Here is a 17,945-nt window from a genome sequence, read left to right as displayed (position 1 = left end):
AATATTGAATCCCAAATCTTGAAAAGAAACTTTAATATACATTATTAATGATGATGCCTTGGTATAGAAGAAGGCTTGATGAATTAAAGTAATGGGATTGAGGATGCCTTGGTATAGAGAAGGCTTGATGATTTACAGAATGATATTAGTGGATCGGAGTGTCACGTTCCGACATATAGATTTAGTGGATCGGAGTGTCACGTTCCGACACATAGATTTAGTGGATCGGAGTGTCACGTTCCGACACATAGATTTAGTGGATCGGAGTGTCACGTTCCGACACATAGATGTAGGGGATCGGAGTGTCACGTTCCGACACATGTAAGGGATCGGAGTGTCACGTTCCGACACATAGAATTAGGGGATCGGAGTGTCACGAACCGACACAAGAGGAGGAAAGATAATGAATCTTGAAAGATGTTAATATACTCAATCTAACGAACATGATTCCCAAATGAGTATGGTATTGGGGCTTGAGTCCTCATGTGTGAATTTGATGGTACTTATTGATGATTATAGTACTTGTTGTTGTTACATGTTGAGTTTTATAGTTGATTTATGATAATACTTGATATATACTGTTCCCTATTTTGAGTTGGCCGATGATATCTACTCAGTACCCGTGTTTGTACTGACCCCTACTTTTATTGTTTTCTTCTTGTTTAATTGTGGAATGCAGCAAACGTGCCGTCATCTTCGACTCAACAGTAATTCAAGCCAGTCTTCGTCACACCGGATCTTCAGGGTGAGCTAACACTTCTAGCTTGGACTGGATCTCCTCCGTCACGTCTTGATGCCTTGAACCTCCGGCACGGACTAGCTTCTTATGTATTTTTAGCTTTTAGAATACTCTTAGTTTAGTCATTTGATTGTAGATGTTCTTGTGGTGATGACTTCCAGATTCTGGGGATAATGATAAGTTTTTGAGTTATAGAAGTTGATTATTGATTTTTATTAATGAGTTTAAGTCTTCCGCATTACTTTTGTTGTTATTACATTGAAATGTTAAGGTTAGATTGGTTGGTTCGCTCACATAGAAGGGTAAGTATGGGTGCCAGTCGCGGCCCGGATTTGGGTCGTGACAAACTTGGTATCAGAGCATTAGGTTCGTTGGTCTCATCACACAAGAACAAGTCTAGTAGAGTCTTAAGGAACGGTAGGGGGACGTCTTTACTTTTCCTTGAGAGGCTATAAGACTTTAGGAAAAATTTCACTCTTTCATTCTTTCTTTCGTGCTACTACTTGAGTCCAATTGGTATCTAGGCGATACGAATTGGTATCTGACCATCTTCACTCTCTTTCGCAGATGGTTAGAACTAGAGCAACGACTACGCCAACACCAACATCGGCCAGACAAGAAACAACTGAGCCAGCCACTGGGGCTGTGGCTCGAGGAAGAACAACGGCAAGGGGCCGTGAAAGAGGTCGTGGGAGGACGTCCTCTAGAGGGAGAGGACAAGCACCTAGCCCATCTGATACTAGGGCAGTGACCCCTCCACCGACCGAGGAAGTAATAAGAGAAGGGGAGGATAGGGAAACTGAACAAGTGCAAAATGAGGAAATGCCACCCCAACCTACCCCAGAGATGATCAATCAGGTTCTGGCTTATCTTAGCGGGTTATCTGATCAAGGTCAGGCACCTCCAGTGTTTTCTGCGCCAACACCTCCGATTTCAGAAGTACAACATGCGGCTACTATGGCTCCCCGCATGGATGTTCCATTGGAGATAGGCACGTTTCCACGTCTGACTACTGGGCCTATAATGACAAATGATCAGCACGAACTTTTCAATAAGTTCTTGAAATTGAAACCTCCGGTCTTCAAGGGCGCTGAATCAGAGGATGCTTATGATTTTCTGGTTGACTGTCATGAGCTACTACACAAGATGGGTATAGTAGAACGGTTTGGTGTTGAGTTCGTGAGTTATCAGTTTCAAGGGAACGCCAAAATGTGGTGGCGGTCACATGTTGAGTGTCAACCGACAGAGGCACCACCTATGACTTGGGCCTCATTCTCTAGCTTGTTTATGGAGAAGTATATCCCCCGGACTTTGAGGGATAAGAAAAGGGATGAGTTCCTGAACTTAGAGCAAGGTAGGATGTTGGTTAATGCTTATGAGGCTAAGTTCCATGCACTGTACAGATATGCCACTCAACTCTGTTTCAGTCCTCAAGAGCGGATTCGCCGGTTTGTGAAGGGGTTGAGGTCAGAATTGCGGATTTCGGCCTTACAGGTAGCGGCAACGGAAAAATCCTTCCAAGAAGTGGTAGACTTTGTGATAGAAGTCGAAGGAGTGAAGCTAGACGACTTCACCCCAACATCGACATCAAAAAGGCTTCGAAAGGGAGGTGAGTTTAATGGTTCTTACACTAGAGGACAGGGTTCGGGAAGTTACTTAGTCCGACCAATTCAGTCTTCACTACAGACTGTAGTTGGGGGACCACCTCATACCGGTCAACACTTCTCCGAGGGGCCTAGGATTGACTCCAGAGAATGTTATGGATGTGGGGAGATTGGACATATTAGGAAAAATTGTCCCAGACAAAGTTATAGACCCCTAATAGCTAGAGGTAGAGGTGGTCATGGTAGAGGCCGTTATTCTGGAGGACGTGGTGGTCGAGGTAATGGTGGTCACCAAAACGGCCGAGGTGATGGGCAAACTGGAGCCACTACATCACAACATGGTAGGGGCAACGGACAGACAAACGATAGGGCCCATTGTTACGCTTTCCCTGGGCGGTCTGAAGCAAAGGCATCTGATGCTGTCATCACAGGTAATCTTCTGGTTTGTGATTGCATGGCTTCTGTATTGTTTGATCCTGGATCCACGTTTTCTTATGTATCTTCCTCATTTGCTAATGGTCTAAATTTACATTGTGAATTACTTGATATGCCTATCCGTGTCTCTACTCCGGTGGGTAAGTCTGTGGTAGTTGAAAAGGTATATAGGTCTTGTTTGGTAAACTTTGTGGGGAGCAACACTTATGTAGATTTGGTTATCTTAGAAATGGATGATTTTGACGTGATTCTGGGTATGACTTGGCTTTCTCCGCAATTTGCAATCTTGGATTGTAATACTAAAACGGTGACGTTAGCCAAGCCTGGGATAGACCCGTTAGTGTGGGAGGGTGACTACACTCCCAATCCGGTCCGCATCGTCTCCTTTCTTTGTGCTAGGAAAATGATTAGTAAAGGGTGTTTAGCTTTCTTGGCACATCTCAAGGACGACACTACCCAAGTACCTTCGATTGAGTCGGTTTCAGTAGTTCGTGAGTTTCTGGATGTGTTCCCTGCAGATCTTCCTGGTATGCCACCGGATAGGGATATTGACTTCTGTATTGATCTTGAACCCGGTACTCGCCCCATTTCTATACCCCCTTATAGAATGGCTCCCGCGGAGTTAAGAGAGTTAAAAGCACAACTTCAAGAGTTATTGAACAAAGGCTTCATTAGACCAAGTGCATCTCCTTGGGGTGCTCCGGTTTTGTTTGTAAAGAAAAAGGATGGGAGTTTTCGAATGTGTATAGACTACAGACAACTAAACAAGGTAACCATAAAGAACAAGTATCCTCTTCCCCGCATTGATGACTTGTTCGATCAGTTACAAGGTGCTTGTGTCTTCTCTAAGATTGACTTGAGATCCGGTTATCATCAATTGAAAATACGGGCAACGGATGTGCCAAAGACTGCTTTTCGAACGAGGTATGGGCATTACGAATTTGTAGTGATGTCCTTTGGTCTTACGAATGCCCCTGTTGCGTTCATGAGCTTGATGAACGGGATTTTTAAGCCATATTTGGACCTCTTCGTGATCGTATTTATTGATGATATATTGGTATACTCAAAGAGCAAGAAGGAACATGAAGAGCATTTGAGAATGGTATTGGAAATGTTGAGGGAGAAAAAGCTTTATGCCAAGTTCTCTAAGTGTGAGTTTTGGCTAGATGCGGTGTCCTTCTTGGGGCACGTGGTTTCTAAGGATGGAGTGATGGTGGATCCTTCTAAGGTTGAGACAGTGAAGAATTGGGTAAGACCCACTAATGTGTCAGAAATAAGGAGCTTTGTTGGGTTAGCTAGTTACTACCGTCGATTTGTCAAGGGATTCTCTTCTATTGCTTCCCAATTGACGAACTTGACTAAGCAGAATGTTCCATTTGTATGGTCGGACGAATGTGAGGAAAGCTTTCAGAAGCTCAAGACTTTGTTGACTACCGCACCTATCCTTACCTTGCCAGTAGAGGGTAAGAACTTCATTGTTTACTGTGATGCATCCTATTCGGGTTTGGGTGCAGTACTAATGCAAGAGAAGAGTGTGATTGCTTATGCTTCGAGGCAATTAAAAGTGCATGAACGTAACTACCCAACTCATGATTTGGAATTGGCTGCGGTAGTGTTTGCATTAAAGCAATGGAGACACTATTTATATGGGGTTAAGTGTGAGGTCTACACGGATCATCGTAGCCTTCAGTATGTCTTTACTCAGAAAGATTTGAACTTGAGACAGAGAAGATGGATGGAACTACTGAAGGACTAAGACATCACCATTTTGTATCATCCGGGGAAGGCGAATGTTGTGGCAGATGCTTTAAGTAGAAAAATGGGAAGCATGGGAAGTCTAGCTCACTTGCAAGCTTCTAGACGCCCATTGGCTAGAGAGGTTCAGACTCTAGCTAATGACTTGATGAGATTAGAATTAAATGAGAGGGGAGGATTGTTGGATTCTGTGGAGGCAAGATCTTCCTTTCTTGACAAGATTAAGGGAAGACAGTCTGATGATGAGAAACTGCGCAGAATCCAAGATAAGGTATTGCGAGTAGAGGCTAAGGAAGCACAAATCGATGAGGAAGGTGTTTTGAGGATCAAGGGAAGGGTATGCATACCCCGCGTCGATGATTTGATCAACACTATTCTGACAGAGGCTCATAGTTCGAGGTATTCGATACATCCGGGTGCAACCAAGATGTATCGTGACCTAAAGCAACACTTTTGGTGGAGTAGAATGAAGCGTGACATTGTGGATTTTATTGCCAAATGTCCAAACTGTCAACAAGTAAAGTATGAACACCAAAGGCCCGGAGGAACACTTCAGAGAATGCCCATTCCGGAATGGAAGTGGGAAAGAATTGCAATGGATTTTGTGGTTGGTCTTCTGAAAACAATGGGTAAGTATGACTCCATTTGGGTGATTGTTGATAGGTTAACTAAATCTGCTTATTTCATTCCGGTCAAGGTGACTTACAATGCAGAAAAGTTAGCCAAACTTTACATCTCAGAAGTGGTGCGATTGCATGGGGTTCCACTATCCATCATATCAGATAGAGGTACGCAGTTTACTTCTAAGTTTTGGAAAACATTGCATGCGGAATTGGGTACTAGGTTGGACCTTAGTACTGCGTTCCATCCTCAGACCGATGGTCAGTCTGAGAGAACGATTCAAGTGTTGGAGGATATGCTTCGTGCATGTGTGATAGAGTTTGGTGGTCATTGGGATAGCTTCTTACCCTTAGCGGAGTTTTCATACAATAATAGCTATCACTCAAGCATTGATATGGCTCCATTTGAAGCATTGTATGGTAGGAGATGTAGGTCTCCCATTGGTTGGTTTGATGCATTTGAGGTTAGGCCTTGGGGTACCGACCTTTTGAGGGATTCGATGGAAAAAGTGAAGTCTATTCAAGAAAGGCTTCTAGCGGCGCAAAGTAGACAAAAAGAATATGCAGATCGAAAGGTTAGAGACTTAGAGTTCATGGAAGGTGAACAAGTCTTGTTGAAAGTTTCGCCCATGAAAGGGGTGATGCGATTTGGAAAAAGGGGTAAACTAAGTCCAAGGTACATTGGACCATTTGAAGTGCTCAAGCGAGTAGGGGAAGTGGCTTATGAGTTAGCCTTGCCCCCAGGGCTGTCCGGAGTACATCCGGTATTCCATGTGTCGATGTTGAAAAGATACCATGGGGATGGAAACTACATCATTCGTTGGGATTCAGTTTTGCTTGATGAGAACTTGTCTTATGAGGAGGAGCCTGTTGCTATTTTAGATAGAGAAGTTCGCAAGTTGAGGTCAAGAGAGATTGCATCCATCAAGGTGCAATGGAAGAATCGACCGGTTGAAGAAGCCACTTGGGAGAAGGAGGCGGATATGCGAGAAAGATACCCACATCTGTTTAAAGATTCAGGTACTCCTTTTCGCCCTTGTTTTCCTTCTTTTGATCGTTCGGGGACGAACGATGGGTAAATTGGTATCTAATGTAACGACCCGTTTAGTCGTTTTGAGCAACAGACTTCAATTCTGGAAAAACTGGCAGAAGCAACGGATCCCACGACGGAACGTCATGGGAACGACGGACCGTCGCAGGGTCTCGTTTCAAAACACTTAGAAAATCTGAAATTGGGTACTGAAAATCGACTCTCTGAACTTTGTGACGGAATGGCAGGACGGACCGTCACAGGTGTGACGGACCGTCACAGACCCTTGGTGGAAATATTGGGTCTCTGAACCTTGCGACGACCTGCAGGACGGACCGTCGCAGGCACGACGGCCCGTCACAGGTTGCGCAAATCCCAGGCAGAGTCGGATTTCTGGTTAAGTTTTAAGGGACGTTTTTGACTATTCTTGCCTTAATTATAAAGTTCGTGGGTTTATATTAATAACTCAAATTCTTGAGGGGTTAAAAGAGGTAACCCTAAGTTAATTAGTGGGGTATTATTACCATATTTTATTCTTAATTATATACTAATTAGGGTAAAATAAAGAGGGTTGGAATAGAGAAAATAGAAAGAACAAGAGAGAGAGGGAGAATCGAACGAGAAGGGAGAAACAAAGCTTGGAGAAAAATTTGCTTGCTTGATCACTAATCTTCGGTGGAGGTAGGTTATGGTTTTCATGCTTTCATAGTAAACTCTTAATAGAGAATGATATGTATTGGTAGCATTGTAAACCCTACTATATGCTTAATTGTATGTTTGCATGAATATGATTATGTGATTGTGATAAGATAAGCATGATCAAAAATATTGAATCCCAAATCTTGAAAAGAAACTTTAATATACATTATTAATGATGATGCCTTGGTATAGAAGAAGGCTTGATGAATTAAAGTAATGGGATTGAGGATGCCTTGGTATAGAGAAGGCTTGATGATTTACAGAATGATATTAGTGGATCGGAGTGTCACGTTCCGACATATAGATTTAGTGGATCGGAGTGTCACGTTCCGACACATAGATTTAGTGGATCGGAGTGTCACGTTCCGACACATAGATTTAGTGGATCGGAGTGTCACGTTCCGACACATAGATTTAGTGGATCGGAGTGTCACGTTCCGACACATAGATGTAGGGGATCGGAGTGTCACGTTCCGACACATGTAGGGGATCGGAGTGTCACGTTCCGACACATAGAATTAGGGCATCGGAGTGTCACGAACCGACACAAGAGGAGGAAAGATAATGAATTTTGAAAGATGTTAATATACTCAATCTAACAAATATGATTCCCAAATGAGTATGGTATTGGGGCTTGAGTCCTCATGTGTGAATTTGATGGTACTTATTGATGATTATAGTACTTGTTGTTGTTACATGTTGAGTTTTATAGTTGATTTATGATAATACTTGATATATACTGTTCCCTATTTTGAGTTGGCCGATGATATCTACTCAGTACCCGTGTTTGTACTGACCCCTACTTTTATTGTTTTCTTCTTGTTTAACTGTGGAATGCAGTAAACGTGCCGTCATCTTCGACTCAACAGTAATTCAAGCCAGTCTTCGTCACACCGGATCTTCAGGGTGAGCTAACACTTCTAGCTTGGACTGGATCTCCTCCGTCACGTCTTGATGCCTTGAACCTCCGACACAGACTAGCTTCTTATGTATTTTTAGCTTTTAGAATACTCTTAGTTTAGTCATTTGATTGTAGATGTTCTTATGGTGATGACTTCCAGATTCTGGGGATAATGATAAGTTTTTGAGTTATAGAAGTTGATTATTGATTTTTATTAATGAGTTTAAGTCTTCCGCATTACTTTTGTTGTTATTACATTGAAATGTTAAGGTTAGATTGGTTGGTTCGTTCACATAGGAGGGTAAGTGTGGGTGCCAGTCGCGGCCCGGATTTGGGTCGTGACACATGGACATCAATGTCCCAAAAGTATGACAGAAGATATTTGTATGCTATTTACGATAGTTCGGAATATATTCGTTTTTTTTCTTCTCAACCCTTTTATCATATAGTATAAGTATATTTTCCTTAGAAAAAAAAAGTTTGATATACCTTCAGCTTTATTATTTAAAATTGATACACCTTCAATATAACTCTATTGTTACAAATATGACTCACTTATACTTTTCTCCTTTAAGAGGGCTCATTAGCAACACTTTTAATATTTAGTAAAAATGTCAAAAATTTAATTTGTTATGTCTCTTATTTATGTTTATATTATTTGTTTTTATTTAAATAATAAAATTATTTAATAACAAAGGGAGAGAATATTTCAAAAAAGGTAGACATCACTTAATTTTTTCATCAGTTACATTTTCAAATAAAACTCAAACTTTGTTCTTTTTTTTTCTCCATAATCTTAATCTTTTTTTATTAGTCTGTATTCATTCCTATAGGTATACCAAATGAATTTATAGTTATTTAAGAAACATATTTGTATTCATATATTTTTTTCATGTGTATTTATTTCTTTCTTCAAAAATTTTGTATTTCGTTTCATTTCAATATGTATTTTATTCGTATTTCTATTTATTCTAAATTTTATTTAGAATATTATATAATAATTATAAAATACAAAAAGTAGTATGATAAAAAAGTAAGATAATAGTTTTTAGAGAAGGAACATATCACTTAAAGTTCTCATCATTGACAATTTAAAAAGAACCCCTTTTTCATTCTATTAGATCAACTTTCCTTTGTTATGTTCTCATTTTAATTGTATACCAATATTTTTTACATTTTATGTATTCACTTTACCATTGAAACTAAAATTGATTTTTTTTCTTTCAAACTACAAATTTTATTTCGGTGATCAAAATTGTATTACTTGATTACCATATATATATACATATATATGCGTATCTCAATATGTATGAATATGATTTATGAAAAGGTACAAGATTTTTGGAGGAAAATAGCATACTTGGTGGAAATAATAAATTTGTTGAGGAAGGATATAATATTCTGAAAAAATAAATACAAATTGACTATGAAAGAAATAAGAATACAAGATTCTCGAAAACATATAGCATACATATTAAAATAATATAATCAGTATACAATATTCTAAAAAAAATACAAATTAACTATTGAAAAACAGGATAAATATATGTTTATGCAATACAAATTCATATGAGATAATATACATAGTGAAAATGATATAATCAAAATATAAAATTCTAAAAAAATATAAATTGGCTTTTAAAAAATAGGGTACATATATGCTTAAGAAATATAAATTCATATAAGATATGTATTTGAATGACTATAAATAAAAAAGAAATACAATATTCTTAATAAAAATACAAATGATGAGTAAAATAAAAATAATTGATAAACAAAAATTAATATGAATATTATTCTGATATGAATACAATTTCGCACCTTCTTCTTTGACTCTCTCTTTCTTCTTCATCTTCTATGTTCCTTTTTTCCAATTCTTTTCACTAAATTCAAATCTGAATCTGTATTTATTTGTGAATTAGTAACCCTATAAGCAAAATTCAAAATTATTAAATATATATATATATATATATATAAAATCAAACAATATATTATGTATGAATTCTCATGTGGCTTACTACAAATTACAATCTACTAAATCTCAAATATGAAAATAAAATCATAAAAATAGTGTTTCGAATACCAAAATACCGAAATACATAAATATTTGATGAGTATGTTAACAAACTCATATAAAAATAAAAAAATGACGAAAAAATTATAGTACATACAATCCAAAATTCAACATAATTTTTATTTCGAAAAAAAATCTTATGAAATCTCGCAAAATAAAAGATGATTACGAAAATATCTTTATGTATTGAGAGATTTCTTGAATTAATCGATAGATCTGAACAAATTGATATGAACTTGCATAATTAGTTCTTCTTCAACAATGAGAGACAATAATGGTGAAAATGATAAAAGAGAATTTTTTTTTGAAAATCTTAAAGATGGAAATAAATTTAATGGTATTAAAGTTTAGAAGAAGTCTAAATGGATAGTGAATATATTTAATGTTGGACTGTTTTGAGAAATAAAAGGAAAGACAAATAATAATATTTAAAAATTATTTTTAAAATATTAACATTTTGACATTTTGACTAAAGTGTAGATATTTTTACTAATTAAGTTAGAAATTGTGACTACTTTACTAATTTTTCCTTTTTTTTAGAGAGAAAAGGGTCAAATGCCCCCTCAAGCTTTGACCATATTTTCAACTACACAGACCTTTGCGGGGGGTCCTATTAATGTTCCCTTGAACATTTTTTTTATATATTATTTCACCCTCAGACGCTGACGTGGTCACATGTACCAGATTTATAAAAATTATTTGTATACATGCGCGGTACACGTGTATAATCGTGGACCCCACGACTTTACAAGATTTGAAAAAATTGATACGTGTGACATCTTTACCTTTACCTTTTGACAAAAGTCTTCTTTCCCTTCAAAATCAAAGAAAACCCCTTTCTTCTTTCTTCTTTCTTCTTTGTTCTTCCAGTCGCATTGAGTAGCCATTGTTGAATCGAAAAGCTTACTTGCGATTTCTTCTGAGAAACAGGTTAGATCTTTACTAGTTGAATACTATTTTGATGTTAGTGTTCGATTAGAGTTTTTTTACTGTGTATTCAATTGTTATTTTGATTGGTGTGCTATAGTTTGTAGTTTATTTGAGCCTTTTAATGTTTATTAGGATTATTCTTTACAAACTGAATGTTATATTGATATGATTTTAGTTTTGATGGTAGTGTTATTTTAATGTTTATCAGGGTTTTGTTAAACTGGGCATTCAAATGCCATTTTGATATGTGTGTCGTAGTATTAGGCTTTTGTTTATTAGTGTTCGATTAATAGTGTTCGATTAGGGGTTTTGTTTCTTTTTCTTTTCTCCCTAGTTCTGCTGCCTCTGAATTTTTGAAGTAACTAAATTATTCTTAGAAAACATAGTTCTCCTTTTCTTACTAGTGTTACATTGTTCAGGTAGGAGATGAGTGTATTTACTTTGATTACGTTCAGATGGTATCATGGTGGAGTCTTAGATTTGAGTAGCGGACAACCAATTTACAGTGGTGGGCGAGTCACAGAGTTTTTGGAGTTGATGTGGATAGACTGTCCTATTTTGAATTAAGAGGGTACATAAAAGAATTGGGATACACAACAACTTGCACATTTAGTATCAAACCTCCAGGGTTGAAGACACACACCTCTCGCCGGTAGACGTCACTCTCGGCAGCTAATCTGTCGAAAAACCGCCAAAATGGCAAGAGGGTTGAAGAAACATTTAAAGAGGCTCAATGCGCCTAAGCATTGGATGCTTGATAAATTGGGAGGTGCTTTTGCTCCCAAGCCTTCGTCTGGTCCACATAAATCAAAGGAATGTTTGCCATTGGTTATTATCCTCAGGAACAGGTTGAAATATGCTTTGACATACCGTGAGGTCATTTCTATCTTGATGCAACGCCAAGTTATGGTTGATGGGAAAGTTAGAACAGATAAGACTTACCCTGCTGGTTTCATGGACGTTGTTACTATTCCAAAGACGAATGAGTGCTTCCGACTTCTTTATGACACTAAGGGTCAGTTCCGTCTACACTCACTCAGAGATGAGAAAGCCAAGTTCAAACTTTGCAAGGTTCGATTAGTGCAGTTTGGACAGAAGGGTATCCCATATCTCAACACGTATGAAGGAAGAACAATCCGCTACCCCAATCCCCTCATCAAGGCTAATGACACCATTAAGCTGGACTTAGATTCCAATAAGATTGTTGACTTCATCAAATTTGATGTTGGTAATGTGGTTATGGTGACTGGTGGTAGAAATAGGGGGCGTTGGAATTCTGAAGAATAGAGAGAAGCACAAGGGTAGCTTTGAGACAGTTCACATTCAGGATTCCTTGGGGCATGAGTTTGCTACTCGTTTGGGAAATGTGTTCACTCTTGGTAAAGGAAGTAAGCCATGGGTGTCTCTACCTAAGGGTAAAGGTATCAAGTTATCTATCATTGAAGAGGCTCGCAAAAGGATGGTTGCTCAATCAGCTACAACTATTTAAAAATGATAGGTTGAACTTGAGATTAGTTTAATAGGTTGGTACATTTTTCTCTTTGTTTAGAGGGTTGCCACTCTTATTTTTTTGTTGCATTTCAACATCTGTGTACTCGGTATTGTTTTACATACCTTTTTTGTCAGGAAAAAACAAAGACTGAGTTTAGACTAATCAGTTGCCTTTTATGTGATGGTATTTCATTGTAAAAAAAAAGTATCAAACCTCCTAACAATGGCATTTTGGAAGATATTCATAATGATATGGATATTTTAGAGTTAAGTTGTTCTTTGAAAGATGGAGATATTGCAGAAGTATATGTAAAACACTTAATTGATGATGCAGTTGTGGACCCCTCCCCTATTTTATTAGAAAATGTCCCTCATGGGGATATGGAACAATCTAGTTCAACTTTTAATAAAGTAAATGGCCAAACTGGGGTAGGTGAAGATCCCTTTACTCCCTTTGATACAAGATATCAATCTACCCAACTCCTTTCACTACTCCTGCTACTGGATTTGCTTCTAGCCCAACTCCTTCCATTACAGTTGCTGTTCTTAAATCTCCTTTCACTGGCACTCATTCCACTATAAATTTTACCACTACAACTCCTCCTAGATCTCCTTCCACAACTGAGGCTGTCACTGAAGATGTTGATAACTAGTTTCAGGCCCTGTTGAATCTGATTCCTTAGAAGAAAAGGGTTCTGATTACTCAACAGAAGATAGTTCTGAGTCTGAATGTAGATTGGTGGGAGATGAGGAGGAGGACTATGGTAGTGATGTACATGAAGAGGTTAGGAAGTTGAGGGCTGAAAAGAGATCTTTTCAAAGAAGAAAAAGAAAAAAGATAGTACCAACTGTTACTAAAGAGGACCAGTAGGTGAAGCTGAACCAGATTAAGGTTTTGATGATCTCAAACAGGTAAAGTAAGTGTTGAAGGAAGATTAGGAGGTGATGAACCTTACTTTGCAAGCTCTGATGATGGAAGTTTTGAAATAGATGAAGGTGAATTTAGTGATGAATGTATTGAATGTAAAGAGTAAATTTATCGAGAAGTGTAAATTTACCAAGAAGAAGGAGGTCAAATAATCAAAAAATTTATACATGATCCTATTGCCAAGAAAGTTGTATGCTAGTTGGCTATGGTCTTTGCAGATGTGAATGAATTTTAAAGAGCAGTAAGCAAATATGTTGTCCAAAGGAGAGTTCAAATAGAGAAGTGTTTGAATGAGCCAAAAAGAGTTAGATGTAGGTGCAAGGAAGGTTGTCCATGGTTTTTGTTTGCATGTCTTGACAAAACAAGAAATGATTTCATGATAAAGACTGACAATCCAAAGCATAATTGTAACAGCACAACTAGAAACTATTTGTGTAATGTAAAGTTCATAGCTACACATTTTAGAAAGAGGATTAGTGAGCAGTCAAATATAATAGTTTTCAAGTTGCAAGAGTTGATAAGGAAAAAATTTAAAATTCATGTTGCCAAGACTACTGTTAAGAGGAAAAGAACTAAAGTGTTGAAAGAGATCATGGGTGATTATGTTGTGGAATTTGAAAAAAATCTTGACTATAAAGATGAAGTGTTGAGGACCAATCCAGGAAGCACTTGTGTTGTTAAACTTGGTGAACTTGATGCTCTTGGTAGGCCAGTATTTCAGAGCTTTTACAGATTTTTTGATCCATTGAATAAGACATTCAAAAATTGCAGAAAATTCATAGATTTAGATGGTTGTTTTCTTAAAGGGGTTTGAGAGGACAATTGTTAGTTGTTGTGGCCAGAAATGGTAATAACCAGATGCTGCCACTTGCTTGGGCAGTAGTTGAGTATGAAAAAAAAGAGACATGGACATGGTTTATCAAACTTTTGAAGGATGATATAGGACTAGGAGATGGTGAAAATCTTACCCTGATTACAAATATGCAGAAGGTATATGTACAATTTTTTTATTTTGTATCTGTCTTTATCAATTTTCATATATTTGTTATCATAACATATCTAGATCTATTACAGGGATTAATAGGAGCAATTCAAAATATTTTACCTGTTGCTGAACATAGAATGTGTGCTAGATACATCTTAGTTAATTGGGCTAAGGACTGGAGAGGTCTCCAAAGAAGACAACTGTTTTGGTCTATTACAAAGAGTACCTTTGAATCTCAATTGAGGAAATATTTTGCAAAGATGAAGTTGCTTGGTCCAAAAAAAATGATGGACGATCTTATGTACCACAACATAGAGTTTTGGTGTAAGATTTACTTTAATACTCAAGTAAAATGTGATTCTGTAGATAACAATTTGTATGAGTGCTTTAATTCATGGATCTTGGCACCTAGACACAAGACAATTATCACTACGCTTAAAGAGATAAGAGTAAAAATGATAACCAGAATATCCAAGTTAAGAGAGTTCACAAATACTTGGATGTGTGATTTTTCTCTAATATGTCTAACGGTACTACAAGAGAATATTGATAGGTCAATGAATTGTAATATTGAATTTAATGGAGTAAATGGGTTTGAAATGAGAGAAGAACCATTTCATCACAGTGTAGATATTGGTAGGTGAATTTGTAGTCGTAGGGTATGGCAGTTAAAAGGCATACCATGTGCACATGTTGTGGCTGCCATTTACTTTAAGAAAGGTGAACCCCTTCACTACATTACAACTGTTATAGTAAGACAACTTACTTGAAGACTTATGGCAATGTCCTTCAACCTGTTACAAACATGGAAATGTGGCCTGAATCTACTATTCCCACAGTCGCACCACCTGAAATAAAAAGCATGTCTGGCAGGCAAGGTAAACTTAGAAAGAAGGAAGCTGGTGAAAATAAAAAAATCTAAAAAGCTACTGGACTAGCCATGAAATGTAATAACTGCAATGTTAGAGGCCACAACAAGAGAGGATGTCCCCAAAGGGTTGAGTCATCCGCAAGGGAAGAACCATCAAATACAGACAAGGAAAAAGGTAAAACTTCAGGTTTAAGCAGACCAAAGGTAAAATCTTTAACTTTAATTTGGTATGTGATATTAATCTCATATGTAATAATTACATTTATTTTAACTATATGTATATAGAAAGCACAAACAGAAGATGAACATTCTACAAAGAGGTCAAGAGAAAGACCATATGCAGAACTAGTGCATCTCCAGGACCTGCAAAGAGGTCAATAGGAAGATTATTTGTTGCAACACCTAGTGCATCTCCAGGACCTGCAAAGAGGTCAAGAGGAAAGTCACCTTCTACACCTAGTGCGTCTCCAAGACCTAGTGCATCTGCAACACCTACAAAAGGTGCAAGAGGAAGACCACCTGCCACACCTAGTGCATCTGCAACACATGCAAGAGTGCAAAAGAAAGACACCTGCCACACCTAGTGCATCTGCAACACATGCAAGAGTGCAAAAGGAAGACCACCTGCAACACCTAGTGCACCTTTTACATGTCCATCGCCTGATTATAGTAACAAAGGAAGAGGAAGGGGTAGGGAAAATACAACCTCATACAAAAGGCAATCAGTCATTGAAATGAGTTTGTTTCAAGCTGAAGATGGATTCAAAGCTCTTAATATAAGTTTTTTATATTGATTCAGTTATACTATTTTCTAATGTTTAAATACAAATTTAATCAGTATTATTTCATACTTTGAATACAGCCTGGGATGTCAAGTTGTAAGATCTTCTCTACTGGTTCAACAAAGGTGACAAAATCTGCTGATGTTACTGGTGATATTGGTTACAAACCAAAAACTGCACCCACATTGAAATGAAATGGAAAAGCAGCAATCACAACAAGAAAACTTCAACAAATGAGAGGGGAATAGAGAAAATCAAGAGGAAGTAGTTCAACCAATCCAATCTAGGAAGTAATGATATTGCAGTACTGTTTTAAGTAGGCAAGAAAACATTTCCCATTTTGAATGATGATGTACTAGTATTGAATATCAAATTATGTTTTTGTTTTGATCTTTTTTTTTTGTAATTTGGCATTGTGTGATGCCTGTTTTACAATTAATTATGTCTGTTAAAGGTCGTTTCTCTTACAAATTGTGTTATGCTTATCCTTATTTGTCGTTGTATAGACACTAATATTGACACTCTTTAAAATGGTGTTATGTCTACTAAAGACATGTTTTACAATCAAAAAGATTAATGATATTGATATACAAAATTTCTCATAATACATATGACAATCAATATAGAGTTTTAACTCCTTTCACTACTAATTACTGATATACGTTATGACAATTCAATTACTTCAATACTTGAATGAACCCTACTTTTAAATAGGTTGTTCATGAACAAGGCTGCAATACAAATCAAAATACATAAAATGACCTTCCAATAAAACGTACACCATTTCAAATTTCTTCGTTTGAACCTCTTCTCTCCTGTCAAATTATCAATCAGAATTTGTTGCTCATTGATTTGAATCTGTCTCTTCCAAACTCCATCTTTCAACTCTTTTTTGTTCATCAATTTTGGGAGGATAAATTGGGATCTTGGATCGATTTCTTCTCTATCTCTCCATCGAAAAAATTACAATTGTTCGAGTGAAAAAATAAAAACAATATATTATGTTATTAACATTCACATCATTTAAACAAAATCAAATAACTGAAGAAAAGTAACATACACCATAGTAGGGGCATGACCAGAATCGTCTACCGGGATTCGACTTCGACCAAGAAGTCTGCATATGCAACAAATTTTCATGTTTGCATCTCACTATGGTTTTGAGCATCAGATCTGATTCTTCCATGCACAGCTTATTCAATTTCACGTTAGACATTATTAACCCTAATAAAAAAAAATCTGTTGAATTGGGGAGAAAATCAAGCTAAAATTCGACAAAATTGGAAACCCTAACTTCAATCTTAGTTGAAGAAGTTACGAGAACTTTTGCTAATAAGAAAAAAATGGCTGATGAAGAACAATGATAGATGAAGAGCAAAGAAGGAGGGAGCTTTTGTTAAAGATGAACAAAGAATAATGGTGGATGAAGAACAAAGTGAAAAGAATAAAAAAAATAAATGTATGGTTACATAAAGAGTAAAGTTACCGTTGGGAGGCTTATTTGGACTCCACATGAACATTTTATCACGTTCTTACGCGCCACACGGAGGTGAGTTCACGTATGCGACCACGTCAGTGTCTGAGAGTGAAATAATATATTAAAAAAATGTTCAGGAGGGTAATAGAACCCCCGCAAAGGTTAAGTGTGTAGTTGAAAATATGGCCAAAGCTTGAGGGGGCATTTGACCCTTTTCTCTTCTTTTTTTAACTAAAAAAAAAAAATCTATATAGAGATTTATTTGATCTTTCTCACATGTGTTTTTCTTTTGATTATTTTTATTCATTGACTAATTTGATATGTTGTTTGATGGTCGAATTTATCCTTTTCATTTATTTCCTTATAAAATTTATTTTAGATATTAGATACCGCAAATATATTTTTACATATATAAAACAACATTAAAAGTAGCCACAAATTTTATTTTATTTTTTAACTTTTTATTCTTTTCTCATTCACACTTCTTTCTTTTTATTTATCTTATTTTTATATTAAAAAATAAAAGAAGAAATAAAATAAGATTAGAAAACTCAAATAATAATAATCAACAGTCAAAAACTAATTTATTTGTGAAAAAATCAAATACATGATTTTTTTAAGAAT

The 17,945-nt window shown here is 36.8% G+C and overlaps 1 pseudogene; it reads left to right on the top strand.

Moving 5' to 3' along the window:
• The first annotated feature begins 11,397 nt into the window (after positions 1-11,397).
• Positions 11,398-12,291, top strand: LOC101260630 (small ribosomal subunit protein eS4-like; annotated as a pseudogene).
• Positions 12,292-17,945: the final 5,654 nt, after the last annotated feature.

Source organism: Solanum lycopersicum, chromosome 4 (genome assembly GCF_036512215.1).
Source record: "Solanum lycopersicum chromosome 4, SLM_r2.1".
Lineage (NCBI taxonomy): Eukaryota > Viridiplantae > Streptophyta > Magnoliopsida > Solanales > Solanaceae > Solanum > Solanum lycopersicum.
This window is presented reverse-complemented; position numbering and strand designations above follow the sequence as displayed.